This window comes from Corapipo altera, unplaced genomic scaffold, assembly GCF_003945725.1.
Source record: "Corapipo altera isolate COAL_440 unplaced genomic scaffold, ASM394572v1 53, whole genome shotgun sequence".
NCBI lineage: Eukaryota > Metazoa > Chordata > Aves > Passeriformes > Pipridae > Corapipo > Corapipo altera.
Window position 1 is genome coordinate 9,442,580 of NW_020884900.1, and position 17,465 is coordinate 9,460,044.

The 17,465-nt window shown below is 38.7% G+C and overlaps 1 long non-coding RNA gene across 1 annotated transcript; it reads right to left on the reverse strand.

Moving 5' to 3' along the window:
• Positions 1 to 9,638: 9,638 nt before the first annotated feature.
• Positions 9,639 to 16,600, reverse strand: LOC113950079. Its single transcript, XR_003528662.1, has 3 exons — positions 16,330 to 16,600; positions 11,754 to 11,787; positions 9,639 to 9,997 (listed from the first exon to the last, which is right to left on the reverse strand). It is a non-coding gene; the product is annotated as an uncharacterized LOC113950079 (long non-coding RNA).
• Between the last annotated feature and the right edge of the window lie 865 nt (positions 16,601 to 17,465).

Consider the following 17,465-nt stretch of genomic DNA (forward strand, 5'->3'; position numbering starts at 1 on the left):
GTTCCTGTCAGGCTAGGTGAAGCTAAACTCCAAAATGCTTCAGAGCAAACAATGTTCTTTCTGTGCAGTGTTTGAACACAGCCGATCCTACCAGCAGACACGGGGACATATAGAAAGAGCAATTAAGTCAGTAAGGGTTACGTGGGCTCAAGGATCTGTCTCTGTACCTTCTCATACCAGTGCTGTCGTGGCTGGAGCTACAGGGAGAGTTACAAGTTGTAGGCCTAAAGAGTTAAGAATAACAGATTTTGTACAGGGTTAGAAATCTTAGCCAAACCTCTGAATTTTTAATTTTTTTTGTTATTGTTCTCTTTTAGTGTGCTGGTATTGTGTTTGTGAGTGCGTATTTATTGAATCTGCAATGGTGGAAGTCATACTACTAATTTCTGTGTTGTACAATCCCATTTTGTTCAGAAAGAGGTATACCTGGAGGCTTGATAACATAATCAAATTATGCTATTGGCATGCAAAACATGCTTGGAATATCAGCCTCTCAGCAGTCTTGAGTGTATTAAGTTACTTGAACTGTGCACTCTAAGAGTAGTTTCTGTTGTTTGCTGCTGCCTATATAGCAGACACTTCCATTTCTGGTATAGGCATTCTCAGCAGTGCCTCTTTTGCATACTATGTATCAGTAATAATGAGCACAGATAAAAATCCTTCTGGATAGCAGCGTGCTGGAGCTGGGAATTACAAAAAACAAATTAGCCCATGTCACGAAATAATACTCTCTTAAATTCTGTTTTGTGGAACTATGCAGACCTAATAAACGATGTATTTGGTAATTTGTGGGACTTGTACATAAGCTAAGTTATTTGATTAAATATAATTGCTTTAGGTTTAGGATCAACTGTACTGACTTCTGCCTGAAATATGCATGGGTGTGCATATGTCCTTAAGAAACAAAGTGATATCCAATCACTATAAAAGGCTGACTTGGTGACTCAAATAGGTACAGTTACTACAGGCAAAGTAAAATATAGAACAGATGGAAATTTTTAGTGGCCTGCTGTGGCTGCCTAATTTGTGAAGCCACATCCAGCAAAATTCCATGCAATTAACAGCAATACATGTAACACTTGGAAGGTGTTTTTTCTTCTTCTTATGTACTACCTTTACAGTATTTTCTCTTTCCTTTGCAGTATTCACAACTGTCGCACTGATGTCACATGAATAACAGCTTTGAGGCAGGTACTTTTTTAAAAAGTTCAGTTTCTTTTGCCCTTTGCACAATTCAGTCTGTAATTATACATTAGTTTTACTGTTACTGTGAGATTGCTTCCCCAGGTTATACAGTTTCGTTAATTCATCAGGTTCTACTAGATGGTTAGAAAGTAATGATAGATTTGATATTTTCCATTTACTGGACCCAAGGTGGAAATGTATGCTTTCTTTTGTCCTCTTCCAGTATGGTATTACACATGCAACAATGGATTCCCCACTGAGAAAGAAAAAGAGGAAATGCTGAACCTCCTTTCCTTTTCACACACTCAAAATCTTAGTGTTGCTAAGAAGTAATATCTATTATTAGCATGACAGTGGTGACCAGCATCTCAAATAAGTTAATATGGTTTGAATTAAAGGATTACCTTTTAAGACACTCTTTCCATGTCTTTTAGTATGTCATAAGAACTCAGGTGAGTCCAGTTAAACCCATTTCTGCAGACTCTTCTGCTTATGAAAATCTCCATTGTCTTTAGGCCCAGAATTTCTCTCTGTCCCAGATGACCAGATAAATAAATTCTCCTTTTCTCACACGTCTTTTAGCAAAGCAAAGAAATTCTCTCTTTCCTTCCACTGAAGTAAGTGAGATGTATGAATACAGAAGTAATAGGCTTTGGTAGAAAAAGGGAGAACACTTTGTGCTTACAAAAAGCATAGCTGCAATGCAGCCTCTGCCACAGTCTCTTTGGGAGAGTCCTGTATCCTGTGCTCAGGGTACATGGCACTGCAGCTGCCAGTGGCAGGAGTGGTGGAACAGAACTATTTACAAAGAGCTTCATGAACTTGCAGCTGTCTGTAATTATAAGGTGTTTGGCTAGTGTTAATACTTCATTGAAGTGCGTGTGTCTGGTTAGCTCTAAGCACTAACCTCCATTTTACAGTAGTTATTCTCAGTATTAGGTACCTCAGCAGAGAAGAATTATGTTTTCTAGGCAAATACACTTGGCTGTGATTAATTACGTTTCCCTGGAATGACCTGGTATTGTTTCTTTACTACACCACTTTCCAATTTTTCTGAGTAAAAGCTAATTAGATGCCTGAGAAAATTTACAGAAATGCTGTATTCATATATTGCATGAACTGGATTGTATTGCTGTCTTGGTCCTGTGAAGATGTAAGCATATGTTGAAATTTAAGGTTTAGAGTCTCTTCTATCAGCTCCTGGAGGATTGGAGGCTGCTGTTGGCCAGTGGATGTTCTGCACTTCCCTCTTACCAAGCATTAACTTTGAGTAATCTAAGGAGTAAGCAAGCAATGGATGATTGAAGCTTAAAAAAAAAAGATTTTTTTCTTTCTGTGGTAATGTCTGCCTTAAACATAAACTTTAAATTTGTCATGGATTTGTTGTAGAATGGTATTACTGTACTGATAGCTCTAGTGTGTAGGTGACTGGTGCAGATGGAATAAATTTCACACCCAAGAAATGACAACCCAGAGGAAAGACAGAGCAGATTACTGAGGTGTCATGGCAGTGTAACTTCACCAGGACAGCCTGTCAGTGTGCCTTGCCATTTTAAAGATGAATTCTGCCATGAAACTAGGTTAGGTTCTCTTTAGTTCTGTGCCTTGGCTGGCTGTGTTCTAGGAACTGCAACAAGACCAACACTTCAGAATTTTTATACTGCACTGACTCATCACCAGTCACTATCTGAGCTAGATGGGAGCAGCCTGTTACAACTGGAAAATTTAAACCACAGTTGTCTTCCTTCTCCTGAATATGAACTTTGTTTCATCCCACACCACCACTTGGTTCCTAGCTGCCCTTCTGTAGTTGTGTTCTGTTGTTAAAATACAGTGGGGCTTAGGTCTGCAGAGGATGCTGCTGCCTATTCACTGTTTCCTTTGGGGTTTCTTGCTAGAAGTTCTACTGGGAAACCAAGAGTGCAAATGTAGTTTATTTTTGTCATCTTCTCAGTTACTGTGTCAACTGCTCTGAACCCAAAACATTTTGTTAACTGCACTGCGTTCTGAAGTGGTTTATTGTGGAGTATCACAACAGTTGTAACAACAAAATTTAAGGAATTTTTTAAGAATGTGAAACATGTAGGAAAGACAGGTAAGCATATTAAATATATATGTGTGTGTATTTATTCTAGAAATTGCTAATTACAGATAAGGTTCAAAAAAACAGGTTTTCCAACTTTTCTTCTGAAAAATTGCAGACAAAAATGTATTATCATGTATGTAAAGCATGTATGATAGTGTATGTGTTGTTAAAATTATACAGTCTATTCACAGTAAATGCAAACAAAGTCTTTCTATTATTGTGCTAACATTACTATGAACCTACAATAGACTTTGTTTTCCATAAAGCAAAAGGTAGTTTTCAGGAGCTTCTCTACAACTGGATAGATGAGTTCCACTACTTTTCAAAAAATATTGAAAAAACTATTCCTATAAATCCCACCAAGTATCATGGGGTTTATGGAATGTGCTTTTAAATAACATTTTTAGGCAATGGGAGATGTATACTTGTGTTCTGAGTATATGTATGCTGGCTCAGAGCTTGTCAATATAATTAACTACCTGGTAAACAATCCAAGTGCTTTATTCACAGTAGGTGACCATCTTAATGGTCTAAACATTCATTTTATCAATAATGATTTTGGTTAATATTTATGATCGTGTCTACACACAGACACAGGGAAATTGAGGCAAATAAACTGAAGATGTTAAATGTGTTTAAGTTAAGATTATTAAGCCTCATGTGGAGGCTGTCATTCAGCTTTAAATGGCCTTTGCTGCACCATGATTCCTTTCCAAAAAAATGCTCTGTGAGAGCAGTAAAACTCTTGTCCTCAAGCAGTGTACAGAGCTGCTGCATCTACCAGCTGAGATGTGGCAACTAACTTTTTGCATGGTCTGTATGCATGTTTTTTAAAAAGGAAAAGGCTGATTTCAATTATTCTTGTTGATCAGTTTAAGCTTTCCCTATTTTACTTTGCACTGAAATGAACAGATATCTCAATTGAGATAAGTAAGGTCTCACAATTTTTTGTCTACTTTGCAAGAACACATCTTGATTAGTCAGTTCTTGATTAAGTATTTTTGCATGCAATTATGTTCAATTCCATTTCAAGGACTCCTGTATCCAAATCAGCCCATAAGATGACCTATGAAATATTTGCCTTTTTTTTTTTTTTGGCTACATGTTTATCAGTGCCTCTGTAGGCTTTTTTACCTGTCTTGTAATATTAGATGCTTGTAGGTATCAACTCCTTTCCTAATAGTTCCTCATATTAGATTTCATTTATTAAAATATTAAAGCATGTGTGTATTGGTAAGTGTAAGATTAGTCAGAAATTTTAAGTGTTTTGCTTGTTTGGAATTGTGTAAGTTATTTATTTCCCTACAGCAGAATGAAAAGGCTCAGGGTCTTTGCAATTTTGTATATGTTCAAACTCACCACAAACCCAAAGCCAAAACTGGCCAAAATTGGCTAAAATTAAATAACACTATGTCTAAAAATAATGAACTCTTTGATTACATACCTGTATGTATTTGCCTTTTAACTGGATTATCATGAAGGTCTTTATCATTTTCATAGATTCTTTATGGCACATATAATTATCTGATTTAGTATGCCTGCTAAGGATTTTTAGCTGTATATTAGTGCATATAGGAGTTTACTGACATCAACAAGTACTAAATGGCCAAATTAGGCAAAACTTAGAGGATAAATTGTTAGACAGCACTGAAATTTTGTATACACTGATGAACTCCCTCCATATACAGTGGAGATATAAATCCACAGAATAAACGTACTTTTTTTTGTCTTGTCTGTGTCATATTCATTAATACATCTTGACTAAAACTCTTTATGTGTCCCAGAGGAGCTTCAAGTAATTACAGTAAAGACAGTTAACCTAATGCAAAAATATTTCTTTCTTCCTCCCTCCAAATCCAGAACTTGCAGTTATTTTCATATAATTGAACCTTGTACTTGCAGAAGATTCAGTAGGACTCACTGTAAGATTGCTCTGTGAGTCTTTTTGTTCTCTGTTCCTCATAAAATGCAGTGGTGTCACAGAGAGGACAGTGTGTCTTCAACGCTGTGCCACTCATAAGTTTAAAGATCATCAGGATTGTAGTGAGAGTTTTATCCTGTAGCAAAGGGAAGAATCCAGAAATACATCAATTTGTGCTACGCTTCTGGGCTTGAGAAAACTGTCCTCGTTACATGTTATGTCCATAAGATTTGTTTTAGAATATGTTTGAAGCGTCCTGAAAACATGCTCCTCTTTCTCTTAGTCTCCTCTATAGCCAGAGTCACAGCTATTAAGTATTAAATTGTGAATCTCTTACCCATAGAGAAGATCTCTGTGCTTTGTCTTGTTTCCTGTAGGAGTCAAGTGTTAGTGGACTGGCATTTTGCCATTACACAGGTGACATTGCCATGCAAGTATTCAGAGATAGGAATGAGAAGTTCATAAATCCTATCCTAAAGGAACTATAAGCTATTAGCTATTAGTTCTGTTAAAATATTTCAAAATCATTCCTATTTAAGGTATTATATGTTCCATATAATATCATGTTTCCAGTCCACTTACAAAAAACAACAGTTGATTAGTTAAAAGATTAGCATTTTTTGAAACTAGGATATGTTTGGGTTCTGCTGTTCTGGAGCTGCTGGAAGATGAGAAGCAAAAATTAAGGGCTACTAAGTTTGCTGCAGATGCCCTAAAATACCAGGGGTGAAATGAAATTCCTGTGTATGTTCTGGACTCGTGTATAGAAAAATGTCCCTGATGCCAGGCAACAGTATTTTCCATGTGAGTGTGTCATTCTTTACTGCTGTACCCTGTGCCAGCACTGCCAATTCAGTGTGGTACACAGGGGTGAAGTGTGTGCAAACTGCTGCCAAAGGAGGGGCAATGGCCTCAGCAACGTCCCCCTGTGCAAAGCACGCTGTGCTTGTGAAACGTTTTGTCCTGAGACAAACTTTCTGCATTCATCACAGTTCCCCTCACGAAGCAGTTAGCCGAGCTTATACTCACATTTTTCACTCATGCTGTATTTGATTTACATCAGCTGAAGGAAATGCTAACGTGCAACAGTGACTCTGGAATTTAAACAGCAACCCACAAGGGATCTCCATGCTGAAGGCCAGCTTCCAAATACGGGAGAAGAGAAGCAGCCGTAGTAGCCTGGGAAGCCATCCTCAGCACAGCAAGGGACAAAATAGTTGGGAGTACATGAGCTTTTTGGAATTTGTTCAGAAGGGTAACGGTGGTAATGCTTCAGTCTGAGTGAGGGAATGAAATACAAATACTGTGATAGCAGGAAGAAGCACTCTTGTGTGTTAACTGTCTAGGGCTGCCTGAACAACAGAAGTGCAGCTATTTTTTAGTTCTATTTTTCAGCAGGTAATAGTGCACTTACTCCAAATCCAAATGTGTATCCAGGCTCTACCAATGCTGATCTGTTGGGTTCACAGTTTTATCAGGAAGATTCATAAGAAGAACATTAATAAGAAGATTAGTGGGGCTCAGTGCCAGGTCTGTTTGAAATTCTGCCAGTACAGTTTTTCTCAACAGAACTAAATTCACCAATATTTAGACCTCATGTTCTGCAAATTCTTATTCAAAGGCTTAGGAAGAGCTTTTAATGTACACTTACTATAGGCCCAAGAAAGTAGAGGTTCAAAAGATTCTGCTAGCTGGTAGATTCACTTTTGTTTAGTTGTTGCAGATTTTTGAGGCTTCTGATTTCTATGAACAGCGGTAGCTGTGTGTCAGCCAGACACGTAGAGAAGCAGTGGCCTACAGGCCAAAGGAGTGTGGAGTCAAACCAGCAAGGGCAACTCTGACAGAGTAGAGGTGTATAAAGTGGTTCACTTTTGTAGTGAGCCACTGTTTAGAGAAATCTTTGTGAATGGTATCTTGTTGGCTACATTATAGACAAGGTTTAGGACCTTTCATTAGCATGAGGATAAAGCTGGCTTTTAGTAACAAACAAGGAAAATGAAGTCAATGTCTTATAAATTGAAATGCCATGAGAAAAGCCCATGGATGTTGGCTTTTTATGAAGGAAAACAATTTGTAGGCTACTTTCCCTACTCTTTGGGAAAGAACTATGAATTTTCTAGACTAGGTCAGGCAAGAATGGCTGTGAAAGAGTCAGGGTGCTTGTCCTGGGACACTGTTAAGGTGAAGGTGGGGGTAATAGATTCTATTTTTCTTTTCAAATTGCCTAAAGGAAGTATCCTGTGTTCTGTTAGCAAAAGAGACTTGATTGCACTGTGTCTTAAACTTCTTGAACCGACTCTGATGTCTGAACAACAACTGGATTTGAGTTTCTTTAAGGTGGTATGGTGGTATATATGAAAGTATATTATTTATATCTCATTAGGCAAAAGCATCAACACTTTTCAGGTTCTAGACACCTTCTTGTGTGCCTTCGTGCCTTTCCTCTACTACTACTGCCAAAATAAAGATATCACATGCAAGTTGTAGTGGGAAGGATTCCTAGATTTCCAGTCACAAGTCTCAAATTAGGAGTGTAATGTTAAAATTGAGTCATAGTGATTCAGCTACTGTGTGATCAGTGAAAGATTAGTAGGAGTGCTACTAAATTACACCATTAGCAACCTCTCTGGATAATCTGTTCCAGTGCACAGTCACCCTCACAGTGAAGAAATTTTTCCTCATGTTCAGGTGGAACTTCCTGTGCATCAGTTTCTGCCCATGGCCTCTTGTCCTATTGCTTGGCACCACAAAGAAGAACCTGGTCCATCCTCTTGGCACCCATCCCTTCAGATACTTGGATATGTCGATGAGGTCCCCTCTCAGTCATCTCTTCTCAAGGCTGAAAAAGGCTCAACTCCCTCAACCTGTCCTCGTAAGAGAGACACTTCAATCCCTTGGTCATCCTTGTCACCCTCCACTGGACCTCTCCAGGAGCTCCATGTCTCTCTTGTACTGGAGAGCCCAGATCTGGACACAGCACTGCAGATGTGGCCTCACTAGGGCTGAGTAGAGGAGCAGGGTCACCTCTCTCGACCTTCTAGCAATGCTCTTCTAATGCACACCAGGATACTGTTGGCCCTCTTGGCCACAAAGGCACTGCTGGCTCATGGACAGTTTGTACCAGGACCCCCAGGTCCTTCTCTGCAAAGTTACCTTCCAGCAGGTCAGATCCCAGCCTGTACTGGTGACAGTAATTATGGCACTCCATGAAATATTTTTCCTTACATCTCCTTCATGTAAGTTGGGAGTATGCTCATGGCAATTCTCTTCCGAAAAACCAAGGGTGGAAACAACTTCCCATGGCTTCCTGCAAGCCTATTTTCAATCTAAATATCTTTAACTAACATAGCCTAAAAACGCCATGTGTCTTTAATTAGGTTTGCATTTCTCTTGGAGACTGGGAGCAAGGGCAGAGAGAACATAATGCAATAGAAACCCTGGGAAAATTAGATCTGAAAATGAGATAAAGAAAACAGATTCTGAACAAAGGACTGAGACAGGGAGAAAATTTATTTTGGGAACATCACCTAAGCATTCTACTGACTACTTTGTGTATCTGAGAGATTTCAAGAAAGGAAGAGATTTTATTTAGTCCATAAAATGACAGTGACCATAGACTTCCTTTTAGCAAAAGAAACATGCCTTCTAGATTTTAATTTCAAATTACTATTACAGGAGATGAAAAATGTGGGTTTAAACTGAAGCAAAACATTTTAAGAAATTACACACACACACACACACACACACACACACACACACTCACACACGTCTGAGTTTATACAGTTCATGTGTCCACAGCACAAAGCCCTTGGGATGTCAGCTTCCTTCTGCTGCTGTAGGAAACCAGTACTTCTATAACTTTCAGGAAGAGTTAAAAATAATATCACTAAATGTATTTCCAAATGTGAGTATCAGCAGGGAAGGTCGTTTGCTGCACTAGCTGTTGTCAGGAAGGCTCTGTACAGACATTGTGTTTCTGAGGTCTAGTTGTGGCTCTCGATGGTTACAAGTGTATCACTGTGGCAAAGTTGCTTTCCAAATGAGCAGCTGAGAAAATCCTGGGAATAACACAGTTACCTTCACTAAAGTACTTGGGATCAATGTTGGTTTAATATCTGAAGTAGAAAGAGAATCATGGTTCATGGATTTGCAAGGCTCAAACCCCAAAAGCAAGTACCTTTCAAGTGGCTGTGGAAAGAGCTCCAACGCTCTGGGGACCCCTTTGGTTGCATGGCAGATGTCCAGTGCCAAGCTGAGGTATGAATGTAAATTGCCACACATCTCGCAAATAGACCTGGCAGTGCAAGAGCAGATGGAATTGTGTGATGTCTTTCTTACACAGATTGTGAAAGAGAGGTTATTATGCCCAATGACACTGACCAACAGGGTAACACTACAGGTAATATGATCTTTGGATTTGTGGACTTGTGTTTAGGCTTTAAGAAAATTTATGTCCCATTCCACACTAGCAAACAAGTATCATTAGTCTTCTTCAAAACAAAAAACCAGATGAGTACAAAAAACCCCCATGAATATATTTTTAAGAAATAATAATATCACAGATACAAAATTCCCAAGCAGATATACTGGTTATAGTAGTGAGTGACCTGTGTCCTTTTTTCACAAAACCTTTAGTGCATGCAAGCAGATGAGCACAGAGGTGCTGTATGAGAGAGGGACCATGGCCTATGCACTGAAGCCCAGCAGGCCACACTGAATGGTGCAGCAATCTGCACCACTGCAGAGGGAAGGAGGAAATGTAAATTACTCCATCCTGACTGCTGCCATTCTGCTCTCTTCATCACCTACAAAATAGTAAGGAGTAGAGTAGCAACCCAGACCTGACCTTGGCTTATGTCTCTAAGAAAACATTAAGATAAGTAAAACTAAAAATGAAACCATACAAACAAACCAACAACCAAGAAAAAAGAACAACCAAACCCGACCCACAAACAAACAAAAAAGCAAAGTCTACCTAACCCATAAACAACCCAACGTGTTGAATGTGCATAGTTTAGCTTCTGCTCAGGGTCTCTCCAGTATAGGATTGTAGTTGCAAAAGCTGCATAAAGGCAAGAACTTGTAAGGTCCAGGAGCAGAACAAGAGGGAGTGTGGACATGCAGGGAGCAGAGGGAGAAATCACTAACAGATACAGGACCAGAAGAACAGCAGCTGACAGAGGCCAAGGGTTGAGGTGCCCTGTCACAGAAGAGCTATGTAAAGAATCTTGCCCAGCACCTGTCCATAGTGTCCCAGGCTTGGTTGTTCTGTAATAACATCTAAAGCTGCCAAAATATATTAGGGGAAAAAAAAAAAGAGGAAAAATGTAAAAAACAGAAAAACAAACGAAAAGAAGGAGAAGAAAAAATAGAACAAGAAAAGAGAAGAAAAAATAAAAAAAAAAGGATAAGAAAACGATGATAGTGATGGCATCCATTTGGAAAGAGTTATTTAGGAAAGGTTCAACTCTGTCACAGAGGAAGGAAAGAAATAGCCATTATGATAAAATAATTTGGGGTTTTTTTCTGATAACAAAATAATTTAAAAGTACATGTAAACATAAACTGAGTTATATTTAAAATGGTGATAACGGCCTGCAATCAGCTTTGAACCGCAACAAAACACGTTAAATACTCTTAAGTTAGGCTTACTTTCAGTACATTTGAATATATAGACACTGCAGAAGCATTCCAGGGAATTACCCATGCAGCTGATAATATTTGTAGAATGGAGAACTGTGCTTCTTTGCTCCACATCCAGCTTGTGGCTCTCCCACCTCATCCAAAATCAAAGGAGTTTTGTTTCTTTCTACTGTGCTGTTTCCCCTTCTGCTCTCTATAGACTGAATTTTGAGCAGGGCAATACATAGGAAACAAGGTGTCACTGCCCCCCTGGCCTACAAAATTAAACAGGTGGCAGCTGACACCTTAGAAATGTATTTTCTTACAGTTGCTGTGATCAGAATGTAGCTTTTACAGTGAGAAGAGGTAATTTGGCACTACTGCTAGTGCTACTGCAAATATTTCCATATGCATGGAATGCTCCAGACCTCCATGAAAATCTCCAGGATATTTCTCCTTTCTGATTTTTCATTCCCAGCTAACATCCTAGAGTGACACTAAGTTCAGACTTGTTAGTATTCCAGAAGCAGAGAAAGATACTTTTATTTGATATAAGAAATAGAAAGTACTTCCTATTTACATTTTCCTAGGAGCACAAATACTTAGAATTTTCACAGGAAGGTAGCTGTTGTCATAGAGATCAGACCACTGCCCTGTTCAAGTCCAATCAGATTGTGGCCAGTCCTGACACTTTCAGAAGAAGATGTAAGAAACCCTACTTAGAATTCTCACCTAAGGTTTTTTTCACCCCAGTAATGTGGCAGTGAATTTCTCCACACTTTTCTTGTAACCTGTAACTCATTTTGGGCATGAAATAGTGCTGGGTCAGAATTTAGTTGTATGGATTCCCCTACACATGAAAATCTCACTAGGGTGGGATTTTACAGGCCACATGATTCACATACTGGCAAAATGACATTCATAAGTATTCGGACTTACAAAACTGCTGAGCTCACAAAACTCCCATTGTAGTCTGCAAGAAGTACAGATATAACATAATTATTTGAGATTATCAACAGTAAATACCCCTATCTTTTTGCTGCCAAAAATTACTGTTTTAAAGTAACTGGAGGTATTGTTTAGCAGAATAGTAATATCAGTTTATCTGCTGGATGGTTGTGGATGATCTGTTTTCTCTGCATATAATGGTATTACTTATATCTACTGATGCTTTTTGCAAGTTCATTCAGCACTGTGTTTTTCAAAGGATGGGTTAGATATTAGCTAATGTGTAGTTCTCTCTTCTGAGGCTGGCATGGAGTAAGTCCTTATTTTAGAAAAGAAGGAACTGAGACTATCTGAAAATAAATAAACATTTTTTCATTCTTTAGTAGTGCCTGGAAGTTGCTAAATCATATTTTTAGACTTAGTCCGTGGCTGCCTCTTTTTGAGCTATTTGAGAGCACTGTTTCTATGTGCTTTTATTTTGTGTGATTTGACATGAACACAGTAATTACAGAATTGAGTGTTAACAGACTCAGAGGTGTTAAGAGGTGGTCTCAGAATTAGTTTCCCAGTTCAGTGCTATCATGGGTTTTAGCCAGTGATCTTGGATACAGCTCTGAATTATCACCAGAGTACACTGTTAGTTCTATTCTGCCAACTCTTGATGTTCAAAGCTAATTCTTTTAACTTCTCTAGCTCCAGTAATATACACAGCTGAGAGTCCATTCTCTTGAATTCTTAACTTTAGGAGTTAGATTTCAGATAGAGATGATGTGATACTACTTATGTCTTGGCAATCTCTTTTTCTCCGTGCTCCCATTCTTGAAATGTTTGGCATAGTTATAGCTTTCTTACATGGGGTGATTTATTTACTCTGTAAATTATACTATTGTAAGACTTCTGAATGTCTCTCAACTGTTTATAGGAATATTTGAACATGTGGGAGAATACTTAATGTAAGATACTAGTTGTACATACAAGCAAGACCAGAAAAAGGTGGAACTTATACACAAAGAAATATCTTTGCTGAAATCCTCATGTCACTGAATTAAGTAATAGAATGCACACCTATTTTAATAGAGCAAGGAAAAAAAATAGACCTGGAAAAAAAATCTCTTTTCCCTTTTTCCCTCTTTTATCATTACCAGAATTAATGCATCAAAATTATATTTTTAGATATGTGCACATTATTCCCAAACACATTCAGTCTAGATTTAAACACTCTTGAAAGTCCAGAGGTGTTCCTGGATATTTCAAAGGGAGCTGTAAAGCAGAGCAGGAGCTGCCCTAGGACTATGTACATAAACACTCTGAACATGACTTAACCTGTTTAAAACCAAATTCAACTTCTTGAAGCAAATAAATTTCTTGTGCTGTAGAAGTTCAAGGTGGCTCAGCCAATAGATGTGGTCAGCAGTGTCTGAGCACAATGAACAGTGATATGGTGGACATGGTGCACAGTGCCACTGGTTAGCAAACTTCACAGGGCTTGGTGTGTGTGAGGACCTTTGCAAAGATCCACAAAGGAACAAGTAATGTATAGGAAGTTGGGGAATATCCATTCAGTCATGAGTGTTGTTGATGAGTTTTAACATCTTCCAAAATGTCTTCCAGTCTGCAGAGCTTTCAGACACTCTGGGAGATGACAAGCAGCTCATATGGGCTTCTCAGACAGAATTTATATAGTCTGTGGTATTCCAGTGTGCTTTTTGATATTACTATTAAAAACTGCTATTAGCATTGTCTTGAGAGGTGAGCACATTGCCTTGGTTATCTTTAAATCCCTGAGAGGAAGTGCCTCAACTGCAGCTGAGCACAGTGCAGCCCATTTGTTAACAGTTTATAGAGTTGTCACAACATACAGAGGAGAGCTGTAAACTTTTCCTAGCAGATCATTTATGCCCTCTCTCCTAGTAATTCTAGGAATAGTCTACCCACGTCATGTGGTGGGACAATATTAATTTTCTATTTGCTGAAGAATTGGCCATACCAAGCAGCACACAGAAAACTAGCAGAAAGACAAATATTTCTTCTTGCAGTAGAAATTGCATATAGTTACCACAAAAAAGAAAGTAAGGTGGTGTAAACTGTTGTTATATTTGCGTGTTGTCATCTGCAAAGACAAAAAGACTTTGTCTTTATTTGGAAATTTGCAGACACTGAGGTAGAGGAAACTTCCCATTTTGTAAGAGAGACAGCCAACAGGTGCTTTTCTCAATCCTGGTGTAATCCTGGTGTAATCTCTGCTCACACGACTTTTTGTCCCTTTTTCTTGTGAGTTTACCTTGTGCAGGAACACCAGGAGCTGCCCCTGTGGTTTCCAGATGAGAGAGTGCCTTAGATTTTAAATGGTCTGCAGCGTTGCAGCGTGGGCTGTGACACAAAGTCAAGTTTTTAAGAGCAACACCCCAAGGTGTGAAACTCATTGTCAGCAAGACAGGGGTTCTCAGTTCAAAGTATATATATGAAGTAAAAATTTTTAAAAAGGAGTAAAAATTAATCCCTTGCATGAAAGCTAATTTAAAATCCCCTTTTAAAACTGATCACCTTTAATCTGTTCAGAAATACAGGAACAGTTCGTAACTCTCACTGAGAACTCAGTGACAGGCTCTCCTTAGTGGAAAAAACAGATTTGGGATCTTGTAGCATCAAATCCTAACTTTTCACCCCACCAAGTGATCTGTGAAAATACTTTCTGTAACCTAAAATAAGACAGGCAGGCTGGAAGTACAAAGCTGCTGTTTTTCTGTGGGAAACTGAATGCAGGTTCAGAGTTCCTTGAGTCAGACATCTTGCACTGTTTATTTGGAAAGACCTGAATTCCTGTTGTTTTGTCTATGTAAGTCATACAAGAAGAAAATTCTTCAGAATTTGGTAGCTACATGGAGAAGAATCCCTTTTCCTTGCTCTGTTTCACTCGGCTATCACTGGCTGTGTAACTGGCACATGCCCAAATGGACTGTCCTGTCCCTGAGGAAAGCCTTGGGGGAAGAGCTACTAGAGATATTAAAATTTTGGTTTGTTTCTGTTTTCCTTTATCTATTGACAAAAATATTATGCTTGTATCTCTCTTACACTAATCTATTAAAGAAGTTTCACCAGGGTTTGTTGTTGTGCTGACATGCTCTGCCCCTGTGAAAGAGTATATATACCAGTACTGAATTATTTCTGAGGTTTTACTTGCTAATTTTTTCCCTACAATGTTAAAGACTAGTTCAGGAAGCTATTCTGTCTTGACACCACTGTACATCAGTGGTTTCAGGTTGTTTCTTATTTTGGGGGAGAAAATAAAAGGTGGGAAAGTGGGACATCTGTCAAAATTCCTAGAAAAGTATGTCTTGGTTGGTACAGCACTGAGGGCCCTTGAAGGTCACTCAGCAGTTATACTGCTGGGTATCAAGCTGAGGAAATCTTGAGGAGGTCACACTGCTAGGAACTGTAGGAAACATGTATATGAGGAGTAGGGATGACCCCATGTATTGGTACAGTCTTCACTTAGTCATGGTGTAGCTTCCAAATTGTTAACAGTCAAAACTGCCCTCCACCTAGTTTTCTGTCCTCCTCACTGTATTGTGTACAGTTAAGCTACACTCTCTCTAGTGATTTCTTGATTCTTGCTGTTATACATTGCTAGGAAATTTTCTTGAGCTGCCACATCCTAAGATAAAAAATTATTCTTCCCACTCTCCAGCCCTACTGTATCCTTTCTGACAGGGAATATTTTATGTAAAAACCAAACCATTTTCAATTACTTTTCATAGCATGTCTCATAAATGGGTGGTTGTATACTGCTGTGGCTCTTTTCTGTATATGTACATTTAACTTACCTTCAGTTTTATGAGGGCAGGAGCAAGACCTCATCATGTGATCCTTATCTTGTACTGCACCTTTTTTCTGATTTTTGCAGAACAATGCTAGTGTACAGTTAGTGCACAGTTATCCAAAATATTGTAATTACTTTGTCTGTCATATCTCTCAATGATAATGGCAATCTCTGCATTAAACAGAATTGCTGTTGTTAGTATGTTTCCTGATATTTAAATGCATGATTTTATGACCCCAATAGCCAAATAAGGATTAAACTCAAAAAAGTTTGACTCAAGAAATTCTAGAATCTCATGACATAATGCTGAAAAAAAAAAAGTGAATGTTTTATATATATACATATACCTAATGTAAATTTAAAAATGTTATTTAATTCAATTTTAAAATTGTAAATCCATAAAAGCTTGATAAGACAGGCAAGAACTGGGAGCACAGTACAGGGACTTGTTTCAGTAATAAGCCATCTACTTAATTTGATATGATGATTTGGTGTCATGTTAGTTAGGGCAATAGGAGTATCCTGATATATGTCCATTCCCTCCCTGCCACATCTTGAAATCTTTCACAAAACTCTTGCACGTAACTTGAGAATAACCTGAGAGCAGGACTTGTAATGCAAGAACACACGAGTGAATCCCAGTGACCAGCAAGTGTGACTATCCCAGTGATCACTGTTATGATCTTGTGACCAGCACAGGGGAGAAGCTTGGCTTAAACATAGAAACTGATACAAACATTTTCTTACCTTCTAGAAAGCAGAGCCTGCTGCTCCCATTATGATGTCTTCCTTATTGTGACAGATGTCCTGAGATTACACAGAGAGCACAAACATTTATTTCGGGTAAAATAAAAACCTTAAGAGTCCAGATTTTTGTTGTCTCTTTCCAGCTCCACCTCTGATGTCTGTCTATTATCGGACATCCCAGCCTCCATGGCTGAAGCAGATGTAATCTTTACACAGCTCAGAGCAATGAGTCACATCTTGGTTCTGTCCCGTAAAGCACATAGAGTTCATCATGAAATACAGAGTTATTTCCAGACAGGGCCCCTCTCTGAAAAATGTTAACAGGTGGAAGCCCTAGTAGATAACTTAACGTCTGCTCTTCGAGAGAGGGTTATTTTTACCACCAGCCTGGGTTTGGTGAGTGCAAGTGTGCCATGCAATGATATACAGAAAGCATTTATAGCTGCAGTGGTCTGGACCTGTCCCTCCTCATTTTTAAAGCAGAAGAGGCAAACAGTCTGATAACGTGTAGGCGTTTGTGTATTCATAACACCTACATAAGGACATTATTTGCTTTCTAGGCACAGAATTAATTTGATCACTTAGGCAGAGAACTGGATTGGGAATAAAGCAGACTAAATACCAAGTTCCATAGGTGCTTTGATTAAAAGAATTGTACAGAAATATTTTGAATGAAAATGCAGCCTGTCTTTTTAGGGTTACTGGTGACAATAAGTTTACAGCCATGTGAACATGTCTAGAATTTCATATGCTTATATATAGGAAACCATCTAAGGAAAAAGGTATTTTTCTGCCTCCATCACTTTTTTGCTTGAGGAAAGATTATTAACTTGTAGCTTCTCAGAAAATTTTTTTTTCCTAGTGTCTAGCTTTGGATTTTTTACACTTGGAGAAGCATGCTTGCTCATGACACTGAGTAACTTTTGTGAAGAAAGTTGAGCTGGTAATTGGATGCAATAGTCTTGTCTGATGACTGCTTAGCTGAGGAAGAAGGAGACTTGACTGCTTGTGGAATTCTCGCTGTCTCAGCCCGAGTGGATGGGCAGTGACCTGCATCTGCCCCCGGCCTGGCAGCTCTGCTCATGACTCATCACAGGGACTTCAGTGCCTTTGACACCACTGTCTGCTGAAGTACG